The sequence below is a fragment of the Ursus americanus genome, chromosome 26, assembly GCF_024610735.1.
Source record: "Ursus americanus isolate L20-20 chromosome 26, mUrsAme1.1.p, whole genome shotgun sequence".
NCBI classification, from domain to species: domain Eukaryota; kingdom Metazoa; phylum Chordata; class Mammalia; order Carnivora; family Ursidae; genus Ursus; species Ursus americanus.
This window is the reverse complement of record NC_142152.1, coordinates 21,326,203-21,338,384: the sequence shown is the minus strand read 5'-3', so window position 1 is coordinate 21,338,384 and position 12,182 is coordinate 21,326,203.

The window sequence follows — 12,182 nt, the reverse complement described above, 5'->3', positions numbered from 1 at the left end:
ATCCCAGCGTTCTGGGATCGAGCCCCACATCAGGCTCCTCCGCTGGGAGCCTGCTTCTTCCTCTCCCACTCCCCCTGCTTGTGTTCCCTCTCTCGCTGGCTGTCTCTCTCTCTGTCAAATAAATAAATAAAATCTTAAAAAAAAAAAACAAAAACAAAACTGTTAGGTCCAGACTCAGATCACTCATATTAGGGTTTTCACGTACATGATGGTCCAGTGGAATGTTCGAAACTCACATGGGGCAGGAGACCATCTTTGTTGTGCAGGGTTATCCTGTGTGTTTTTGGATACCGATCTCCCTGGACATACCCACAAAATGCCAAAGTAGAAAGCCAATCACTGGAAGAACCAACCCTTCCCCTTCATATGCAAAGAGCCATTATCATTATCATGAACGGGGTTCCTAACATGGGGCGGGGGGAGGAGGCTCATTTAGTATTAATTGTCTTAAATTTGAGCCTATAATGCCAGGCTTCCCTTGTCCCTGCCACTCCAGGAAATGGCTTGCAACCGCCTCCCTGCATATGTTTCTTCAACTCTGTCTTCCTTTAGTCTGGCGCATGTCAATAACATTAAAGCTAGGTGCCAGGAGCTGACCTCCTGGATACAGCCGCCACGCTCCTGAGATGGCAATCATCCGCTCGGCTTGGTGCAGAGAGAGAGAGAGGAAGCCTAGCCACAGTTCCAAAGACCTTCCCCACTGTGCAGCCCAGCCCCATGCCTGACACATACCTCTGCTCTCCAGTTAGGTTTCTGGAATATAGAAACTGGGTAGGACTTCCTGTCATCCTAATATAACCTCAGATAATAGAACTGCCCAATCAGGCTTCACATGAGTTATAGGAACCAAGAGTACACACACTCTTCAAATCCATCACCTAGGGACGCCTGGGTGGCTCAGTCGGTTAAGCATCTGCCTTTGGCGCAGGTCGTGATCCCAGGGTGCTGGGATTGGGTCCCACATCAGGCTCTTTGCTCAGCGGGGAGCCTGCTTCTCCCTATGCCTGCCTCTCCCCCTACTTTTGCACGCGCTCTCTCTCTCTCTCTCTCTGACAAAGAAATAAAATCTTAAAAAAAAACCCCAAAAAACAAATCCATCACCTAAACCAGGAGTTGACAAACCATGGCCTGTGGCGAAAATCTGGCCCGCAGCCTGACTTTATAAATAAAGTTTTATCAGAACAAAGCCATGCTCATTCAGTTATATTGTGTCTTGGCTGTTTTTGCACAAGAACAGCAGAGTTCATTGATGGTGACAGAGAGCAGATGGTGTGCAAAGCCTAAAATATTTACTTTCTAGTCCTTTACCGGAAAAGTTTGCTGACTCCTGGTCGCTACAGTCAACAGAAAGATCTGTCTAAAGTGTGCAGCCATGTCCTTACCCATCTCTTCAGCGATTCCCGATGATGACAGAGGAAAACTTTTAACATGGAAGGCAAAGCCCTGCACAGCCCGGCCGTGGCCACCAGCCAATCTCACTCTTCTCCAAACGGCGTGCTTTAGAAAACCAGCTTCTCTCTTGCAGTTCCCTTGCTCAGTGCCGTTTCTCGCCTCCTTGCATTTGCCAAGGACACGAGGCTGGCTTGGGATGGTTCTGGCAGGTGGAAGCCAGAGCACCTTTCCCAGCTCACCCTTGGACCTCTTGGCCCCATCCCTGGAGGCCGCAGCTCCTCTGTCCTTGAAACATGGTTTCAGTGTGTTCCTCGCAGCCTGGGAAGACCCTAAGGAGTGAGCATCACTCAGGAACTTGGCTCTGGGGTGAATAGAGCCCCAGCTCTATGCCTGTCACCCAGGAAATAGCAATGACTAGCCACTATTATATATCACCAGCTTTGGGCCCCGCCAAAGCCCAGATCGCTCCAACTTTCATGCGACCGTGAGGATTCAAGGGGAGAAGACTCTTCCCCCACTACCTGCCTGCTACCTCACCCCCCTCCCCTCTCCGGGAGATGGCAGGGATTTTTTTAAGGCAGGTGACACTATAATTTCAAGTGCTGTATAATTACTTTTTAGTTACACAGACACTTAATAGTGTTTCCTGAGAAAGGGGTTGTGTCCACGGGTCATTCTAGACCCCCTACTGACGTGAGTGTAACTGCTGCTAGTGAGCAGAGAGGTAATTAGTGGGCAACCTGCCTTCTGGTTTTAAAGCAAGCAGTCACCTGTGCTGTGCTCTGCAGGGGGGGGGGTGTCTAAAGGGCATTACTGTTGTGCCCAGTTGTACCCCAGGCTCTACCCTGCTTGAAAAGACCTGGTGATCCAATCCATTACAGGACTACTGCATCTCTGGCCGGGAAGGGAATGGAGGTCCTATGGTAAGCAGAGTGATGCCCCCCAAAGATGTTCACATCCTAACCCCCTGAGCCTGGGAACATGTTACGTCACGTAGCAAAACAGAACTGAGGCTGTAGATGAAATGAAGGTCGCTGACCTTAAAAGAAGGAAGATGGTCCTGGATTATCCAGAATGGCCCAATAGGGTCACAAGGATCCTTCCGTGTGGAAGCGGGAGGCAGAAGAGAAGGTCAGAGAGGTGATGGGACATGGACTCAGCCCACCACGCTGGCTTTGAAGAGGGAGGGAGGAGACCACAGGTCAAGGAACGCCAGTGGCCTCGAGAAGGGGAAAAAGCAAGGCAGCAGATCCTCCCCGGAGCCTCCAGAGAGGAACACAGCCCGCGGCCACCGGGGTTTCAGAGAGTGAGGCTCGTGGTAGCTCTCTAAGCTCCGGATCTGTAAAATAACACGTCCGTGTTGCTCGAAGCCACGAAGCTTGTGGGCATTTGGTCCTGCAGCCGTACGGAGCTAATGCAGGTCCCTTGTTTATTCCAGCTCCTTACTTCTCTGCAGCAAACCTGATTTCTGCTCATCTGGCCTCTGCTGGGGGACTTCCAGGAGCTCACTTAGCACACAGCCTGTCGGACACTGGTCAGCTAGCCTTTCGGAAAATCTTCCTTTGTGGAATCTCTCTCCCGTAGCTATCAGTGGGTCTGGGAAACCCCTTCCCTTGCGCTCCAGTTGTCTTGCCCGACAGAGCGGTCCGTCCCTGTCCCCACCCCTGGCCATAGGGGCTGGTTCGGGATGGCACACGACTCAGCCAGAAAAACCGGAACCAGGGGGACCCAATTCTTGGACTTTGGCGGGAGGCCAACCATTGAGAAAGAGACACTCTTCTCATGGGAGACGTGGGAACCTGAACTTGGGACAGGTACTCCAGCTCATCGCATTGCACATCTGCTGGTCCCACTTCAAGAAACACTGCATGCGGGGTTGTCTGGACTCTCAACCTGAATCCCATACATGGTCTAGTCCTGGAGGCAGCTTTTAACTAGGATCTCATGAAGGGAAGAAAAGTTGAATCTCCATGAGAATAAACTGTGGGTAGTTTTGTTAAACGTAGAAATATGTAGTGAATTAGGAGTAATATTATGGAGTCACCCCAACTTACTTGAGGTCTTGTCAATTAGCTGAATAGCCAGCCAGGCTCCATCTCTGTCTCTGTCTTTGTCTCTGTCTCTTTCCATATTTGCCTCTCATCGTCTCATGCAGACACCCAGGTTATGGAGAACAAAGAGGTACCCAGTCCAAGGAACCCTCGGTGGCTCCCCCAGCTCTAGGACAACCAATGCTGTCCTCCACACCAAATGTCCATAAAGAGAGAGAAAATGGACATATTTTGAAAACAGAAAAGTTCTCCACACCTAGGAGGGTGTGTTTTTAATTGCTTCACGGCATCGTTGAGGACCAAGAAGTTTACCTGAAGAAGAGGTTTGGAAAGTGTTAAGCACCCATCACAGATATTATTTTGAAATAATTATCCTGTTATTGTGAAAGCAGAACCAATTCTGATCACCGGCCTCTTCTCCTTTTGCACAGGCTTCTGATCATTTCTTAACCATTGACATTCCTCTCTCTGCCGGTTTCTGTCTGCCTTCTTCCCCTTGAATGCCTCGCAAACAGGGAGATGCGATCGTCCCTGACAGCCCAGTTAGGGACACGGGACGGGTTAACCCAGCTCCGAGGCAGGCGGCGCACGGTTATCACTCCCCACGGGGGCTGGGAACCCCTGTCTCCCTCTGGGTGTGTGCGTGTGCACTCATGTGTGCCCCCGGAGCATAGGGAGAGGATCCAGTGATATTTCACACAAATGAGAAATGTTATTCTGCAGATTAAAGCCTCGCTAAGCCTGGTTTTGTCTTTATTTATGCTTTTCCATTTCCCTCTGCGCTGACATGGGTGCCCACGCCGGGGAGCACCGAAGGACGTAATTGGCGTGGTGAAGGATTGTCGCGCAGCCCCGTCGCTCCCTCGCAGGGCTCCCCCCCCTCTCCCCCATCTGTCACCATCTAATGTGACAAAGTTTTTATCGGGCATTGAGGCACAGGAGATTAAAAGTAAATACTGCAATCAGGAGGCAGCTGGGGAGAAAATGCAACGCATTTCACAGTAAGCTGCACAGCTCATCAGGGTAGCCTTGTGGCTCCAGGAGGCAAGGGTGGTGGTGATGGTGGGTGGGGGATGGAGGATTCCAGGTGGGGGCAGCCGGGGGAGACACAGGCCCCGGCAGTGGTGTTTTCACACTTCGGCCAGTAATAATAAAATGAGAGCAGCCGCCATGTATCAAGTGCCTCAAGATGATTGTGTAAAGTTCAAACAAGCTCCTTCTTTAAAAGAACCCGAAGGCCAGAGGGGTTAAGAAACACGCCTCGGGTCACACTGCTGGTGAGTGGCCAGGATCCCCTCTCTCCTCCCACCCCTTCCTGGCCTCTTCTTCAGTGAACAAATATTGGAGTCTGGGTTGGCAAGCTAAATGGTCACAGGAGAAATTTGGTTTTGTTGCACCTTCATGACCATGTTGCACCAAACCCTAACCGGCCATCATTAATTCAGTCCTATATTGCTCCATTTAGGATGTCAGCTCTATGTTCTGTTCGGTTTTTTTCTATTCAGTATCTCTAGCACTTGGAACATTCATTGCCTGGCATATAGTAGATGCTCAATGAATATTTGTTGAGGGGCGCCTGGGTGGCTCAGTCGGTTAAGTGTCTGCCTTCAGCTCAGGTCGTGATCCCAGAGTCCTGGGATCGAGTTCCGTATCAGGCTCCTTGCTTAGTGAGGAGCCTGCTTCTCCCTCTGCCTGCCGCTCCCCCTGCTTGTGCTCTTTCTCTCTCTCTCTGACAAATAAATAAAATCTTAAATAAATAACTATTTGTTGAATGGTTGAAAGAATGAATGACTATTGGTCCAGTCCAATATGGTAACTAAAGTACGGTTCGTAGACCAGCAGCATTGGCATCACCTGGGAGCTTGTTAGGAATGCAGAGTCTCAGGTACCACCCCAGACTTCTGGAATCAGAGCTTGCATTTCAACAAGCTCCCCAGGTGATTCATAGGCATGCCGGAGTTTGAGAGTCATGGGCATATATACAAGACCCTTTGTCCTGATGACCCAAGTTTTCTTGCTTCATCATCATGGGTGAAGGGAGGTTGAATTTCACATTTGCTTCTGCAGTAGTGCTTCATGCCATGCATCATTAAATCCCATTGTTAAATCACCACCATTATATGATCGTTCAGGGTGGTCTGAATCAGCCATGGATGGGCATCTGCAAATCCTTTCTTTCTTTGTCTCCCTGCCCCTTTACTTTTTCACCCTCTGCCCTCCCTACAGATCCCAGCTTTGTGGTCCTGGCCAATAGTGGATCCTTGAAACCTTCAGATTGGGCAGTGTCCTTGGCCATGATACTCTCTTGAAGAGTTGACCCCCTCTCACAAGGAAGAATAAAGAAGGTGAGGAAAAAACAGAACTCTGTCCTGCCAAACTTTGAGCCAAATAAGCCTTTAATTATTGCGGTTCATTGGAAAATAGAGTCATATGGCTTGGGAAACTGAGGCCCGGGCAGGAGGAGAGGTCCCATGTAAACCAATGACACCAAATACTGGGTAGCGTCAAGTCTTTGATAGGAAGATGCAGTCCTGGGCCAGATAAAGCCTACATGCTGCAAAATCGTTTCGCTTGTTGAACCTGGGTGTTGTCTCTCCTTTTCTGCTCAGGCTTGTGGGCCCCACTGCCTTGGGGGCAAACATGCACAGCTGTGACACTTGTCTCATGCTCCAACGTCTAACATTGCCATCCTCTGGCTGCCAGCCTTTCGATGATGTAGGACTAGGAGCCAAAAAACATTACGTCAGCTACTCAATAGCATCCATTATTACATTACCACAAGTAACTTGATCAAGTACTATACATTTAAATGTGTTTTTCTCATTTTAGTATTTCCAAAATTAGAATACAACTCAATAGATAAGTACCTTTGATATATTGCTTTTATTTTAAAAACTTGTATTGAATTGATGGTGTGTGTTACAACTGATGACATCTTAGAGTTGAGAGGATATGGCATTAAGGCTCTGCTAGAATGGGACACACACAGCACAGGTGCATTTTGATAGATGGTCAGGAGCTTGGGAAATGTGGAAATGAGGATAAATTAATAAGCACTGAATAATCATAATTGATACTGCTTATTGGGGTGCTTATTTTATGCCAATTATGCGTTTTCTCTAATTCTTGAATAATCCCCACAAGAAGATAATGTGACTTTAATTTTAAACATATGCAGATTATAGTCTCCAAACTGTAGTCTTCCTCTTTCATAACGGCTTTATTGAGATATCATTCACATGCCATAAAATTCACCCTTTTAAAGAGTTCAGTTCATTGGGTTTTAGTATATTCACAGAGTTGTGCCTATAGTCTCTTTACCTGAATTTCTTAAGGATCTGATCTGATCTTCTCTTATATCTGCCATCATTCCCGCATGGTGGATTATTTCCTCGTGTGTTTTGTGATTTTGGATTGTGAGCTTATCTTTCATGAGGCTTTATGTGTGAAAATCCCCTATTGATTGGATAGAGGCTGTGTCCCTTCAGAGGGGGACCAGACCCACAGGGTCCTGTGAGGCAATCGGTGGTTCCACTACCTGGGCCCCAGCCTCCGCCCCACAGAGTCACTCCATGTGGTTATTGAGGAATGCCAAAGACCGTGAAGCCTTGTGCATATGTTGGCATTGTCAGCAATACTGACGCCACTTCCACATGAGGGTACAAGCTGCCCAAGAGTGGAGGTTTATCTTACTTTGTTCACCACTATTCCTCCTGTGTCTATATCAGTGCTAGCCTTGGTGAGTGTCCAGTAAGTAGCTCTTGGAGGAATAAGTCATCCCTTGGGGGTTAAAACAGCACATCTTTGGGTACCATTATTCAGCCTACTTCCGAAGGGATCTTATAATCTTTTCAGCTTTCTTAACATTATAGAAAAAGAGACAGAGGTCCAAAGAGGTCTCCTGGCATGCAGCCTCATCCTCTTTCTATCCTACCTACTACCCTAGAAAGGAGGGGCAAGGCTTGGTGGGGACAGAGTCCTAGCAGGTGGGACAGTGGGAAATGTCAGTTTACTCAGGAGTTTCCAAATAGTCCTCCATCTGGATACCTAAGCCAAGGATGGAAGGATCGTGATGGTTCTGTTCAATTCACAAGTATTTACTGAGTACCTCTTGTGTACCGAGTGTTGTGCTGAGCTTAGCCACGAGAGGAGTAAGACCCAACACCTACCTAAGGGAGAGACCCCTGGAAGGGGCATATTATATGTTGGAAAAGAGGCACAAGCTTTGGAATAGGACAGGCATTGAGTTGGAATCCAGTTTTTTACTTACTAGCCATATGACCCTGGGAAAATTAATCTCGATGAAAATTTCTTCATTCATAAAATAGTAATTGTCATTAATTCTTTGTATTACATGGTGAGCATCAATCTGCTTTAATTTTTACCTAATCCTGGAACCAGCACTTAATTGTAGACTTTTAACTGACAGGCCTCCTGGTCTCAGTTTACCTACCTTTGTAATAGGGATGCCACTCCCAGCAGAAGGGATTTTAGGGGCTGAAGGAACGCTTGCTAAACACTTTTATGCTCAGCTCCAGCCACTTCGGCAAGAGCCCAGGAGGAGGCTGTAAACAGCCAGAGGCAGGTGAGCCCCAGGGACCCTCCCAGCCCTCCCTGTCTGCCTCCAAGGGGAAGCGGAGGTTCCGCTCTCTGTAACCCATTTGTGCCCCTGGCACCCGGGCTGGAAAGTTCCACCTTGGAAGGTTGTCAGGAGGACTAAAAGACATGATCCATGGCCGTGTTTCTTAACCTCTGCACTACTGACATTTTAAGATAGAAAATTCTTTGTTGTGGGTATTGTTCTAGACTTCTTGTAGAATGTTTAGCAGGGTCTCTGGCTTCTACCCACTAGATGCCAGTAGCAACTCCCAGTGGTGACGATCAAAAAATGTTTTCAGGCATTGCCAAATATCCTCTGGGGGCCAAAAATCAGTGCTGGCCGAGTGATATGGAAAAGCACTCTGTAAGTCTAACTGTGTAAGATGTCCTTCTTATAAGGAATTAGTATTATTATATTGCCAAATGCTGACAATACACTACCTTTGAGGCAGTGTGTCCATCTCCCCCCGCAGAGCCCAATGGAGATAGTCTGAGATCAAGTTTAAACAGGGAATTTTGGGAAAACCTTAGCAAACAGACAAGGAAAGTGCTTTTGAACAGCCAGACAGCACACCACACGCTGTAAGCAGTGTCTTCCGTGAGTGCTCCTGAGTTTCACCCCTGCAGACAGGGCTGGAAGAGGCAAGAGACCCCATTCTGGTCTCAGCTGTTTTGCCACCTGCTGGGTGACCCCAGGCAGGTCCCTCTCCTCTTGGGCCTCTGTTTCCTCACAAGATGGACTCTTGAGATCCCACAATATGTCCACCTGCTCTGACCCTCAGAATGGCCATGGATGGGGGAGTGTCCCTGCAGGCCCCTGGCAGAGAGCCAGTCTCCAGAGTCTCTATAGGAGTGTAAGCCCATCCGCATGATGCCTTCATCAGATATATCTTGAGTCCCATCTTGTGCTCGGCTGCGGGGGGCTCAGATGAAGGTGGTGGTGGTGGAGATACAACAGAAGGCAGTGGTAGGCAAAACCAACAGAATTTGCTCTAGACCGCCCGTCGGTGATGTGGAAATGGAGGTGTCCTGGCTGGGTCCTAGGCTTCCAGTTTGCGAATGGAATGGCTGCCTTGGACTGAGATGGGGAACGTTACAGACGGTCAGGTGTCTGGGGACCAGGGGCATGGTCAGTTTGGTTTTGACTGTGTTTAGTGTCTTGTGACTTCCCAACTTCCAAGTGGGGGTGTCAGCTAGGGAAGCAGACAGCCAACACTGGGGCGTGGAGGAGAGGCTGGGCAAGAGCTACCTGAGTAGTCAGTCTCTTGCCTACGGATGCAGCCACAGCTCAGGGTGCAGGGGAGGGGCTGGAGATGCTATAGAATGAGATGTAGAGGCCTTGGGTTGGGGCCTTGCAGAGTGCCAGCAGGAGAGACTCATAGCCAGAGCCCTCCTCTCCCCTGCTCCACTGGGCGCCGGGCTGGCTCTGAGCCACTGCTGTCCTGACTCCTGACCTTGACTCCCCGGTCACTCACCTGAATAAGGTCTGTCTTGTGCACCCCCGAGAAGGATGCTGGTGTGGCCTACCCTCTGTGCTCTCACCCCTCCCCCCTGGACCCCTTTTGCGCTCACCCTGCAGGGACTCACTGAAGATCTGATTGGCCGAGGAAGCGTGCTTGGTCTGCACGGGGTTAGGCTGGAAGTATCAGGGAGCTGACTCCCCTGGGAGCAACCCTGGACTCTCCCTGATGACCTTCAAAGGAAGCCAACTGAGGAACCAGGTCCCCGTGGCCCACAGACCACCTTTGCCCCAAGCCCAGCAGGGGGGGCTGGGGCTAGTGGAGCAGGGCTCTTGTGTTCTTGGCAGTGGCCTGCAGGCCCACCCCCAGGATTTCACGTTCACATCCCCTTCCAGGGGCTCCCAAACTATGGCAGCCCCGGCAGCATGATCTCCCGGTTGTTTCCGTGCTAAAAAGCTGGGGCTGAGCAGATGAACGAGTGTCTGTGCCTGGCACTCGTGTGCGCACATGTGTATGTGTTTCGCTTCCGTGTGGTGTGCATGTGTGTACATGTACCTATGCTTTTTTGCTTCCGTGTGTTTTTGTGTGTGTGCGGCGGCTGCTGTCATTATGCTGCTAATGGAAATACTGCCACGGATCGCAACTCTCAATTAGCTCCCGGGGCGATCGCTGTGACAGCCAGCTACCGCGCAGCAAGGCCTAAAGGAATGAATTAATTTGTAGTACACGGCAGTTAGAGTCACCGTGTTAGCAACACACTCCACAGCCAGAGACCCTGATTAGAGGACCCGTGGGCACCTTGCGGGTCCCTGGGAGGTGGCTTCCTCGTGGGCCTGACCTGGGAAGGGGATCAGAAGAACATCAAAGACCCTCATTGGCCTCAGGACCACGCAGCCTGTCAACTGTCCAGGGCTGCGCATCGGCCCCCAGGGGAGGAGGGCCCCGGTTGGCACACAGCCAGCCCAGAGGCCAGGGTGCCAGGAGCTAGCAGGGGTGGGGAGACCTTGTTCTCAATCTCTCTGCAAACAGGACATGGATGCATTTGGCTGGAGTGGGGCCAGGTCTCCTCAAGGAGGCATTCATCCCTGGTCAGCTCTGGGAAACCCTAGGGCACCAGGGAAGGATGGAAGCCCCCCACTCCTTCCATATGTTAGTTAGGATTCTTTCTTTTTTTATTTTTAATTGAAGTGAAACTCATATAACATACAATTGGCCATTTGAAAGTGTTTAATCCAGTGGCGTGTAGAACATTTATGGTACTAAGAAGCCACCCCCTCTCTCCAGCTTCTAACCTTTCTCATCACCCCATTCCCTCTATCTACACCTTCTGGCTTTCAAAGGGAAGAAAAAGTCCAGTGCCTTACATTCAAGAATCTTCCTTAGGGCTTTTCCTCCTCATCGGGTCTTGAGAATATCATCTCTTATTATGTAGAATAATTGCTATAAATCACATACAGTGGGCTAGGCACGTTGCTAAATATTTTTGGACACATTATCTCATTTTCAACAACCCTGTAAAAGGGGTTCTATCATTGTCATTCCCATTTCACAGATGGAGATACTGAGGCTGTCGATGGTGCCCACAGTCACATGGCTAATAAGTGGCAGAGCTGGAATTTGAACCCAGGTCTGTGGGACTCCAAGTGCTCTCCACCTCTACGTTATGCTGCTTCCTATGTCATGAAGACCTCGCATTTTCAGCTCAGTAGTTCCAGGGACCTGCACACAGAGCCAGGCTGGCCTCATCAGACACTACCCAGGCACGCAGCCTCAGTACGTTGTCATTATTATCTCAATCGGGTAGTGGCATTTTTTTTTAAAGATTTTATTTATTTACTTGTCAGAGAGAGAGAGAGCACAAGCGTGGGGAGCGGCAGGCAGAGGGAGAAGCAGACTCCCCGCTGAGCAGGGAGCCCAATGCGGGACTCGATCCCAGGACCCTGGGATCATGACCTGAGCCAAAGGCAGACGCTTAATTGACTGAGCCACTCAGGCACCCCAGGGTAGTGGGATTTTTAAAGGAACATAGAATTCAAGACTAATGGAAGATGTCTTTGACCAACAGAGTCCTGGGTGAGGAGACGAGGAAATAATTTGTTTCTTGTCACTGCCTGTGAGTGATGTGCGTTTGTCACTGTTTTTCTGCTTCTGGCTGAGATAGCTGTTATTTTCTTCTCTCGTTAATGTCTTCTTGTAGAGGCATCATCTTTGTCCATAATCTAGAGCTCTGGTGAGTTCAAGCTCGTACTGGTGACCCAGTACAAGGAGACCCTGGCCATGCCCATGGCACCACTCCGCCCTTCCCGCAGGCAGAATGCAGCTGCTGTGCGAGCCACCGGGGGTTCCACTGACCCAGGGCAGCGTCCCTGTCCTCTGAAAGGCTCACAGACCAGCAAGGAAGGGGTCTGCTCCAGCTCCAAAAGGGAATTACAATATTCCTCAGCCCCATTTTCCTCAACTTTTCCTTCCTCTCCTTCCTCTTTCCTAATATCATCAAACCTCTTCAAACTTCTCCAGTGTGCTTCACCCACTACCTCGATTTCCTCCTTCCCACCTGGCTTCCCCTCTCCTGCTCCCCTGAACGGGAGGCTACAGCATCAGTAAGAACACAACCACCGCGTCCAAAAGCCAGACCCAGCTTCCCAGCAGCACCCACACCTGCTGGCCGCTTCCTGCTCAT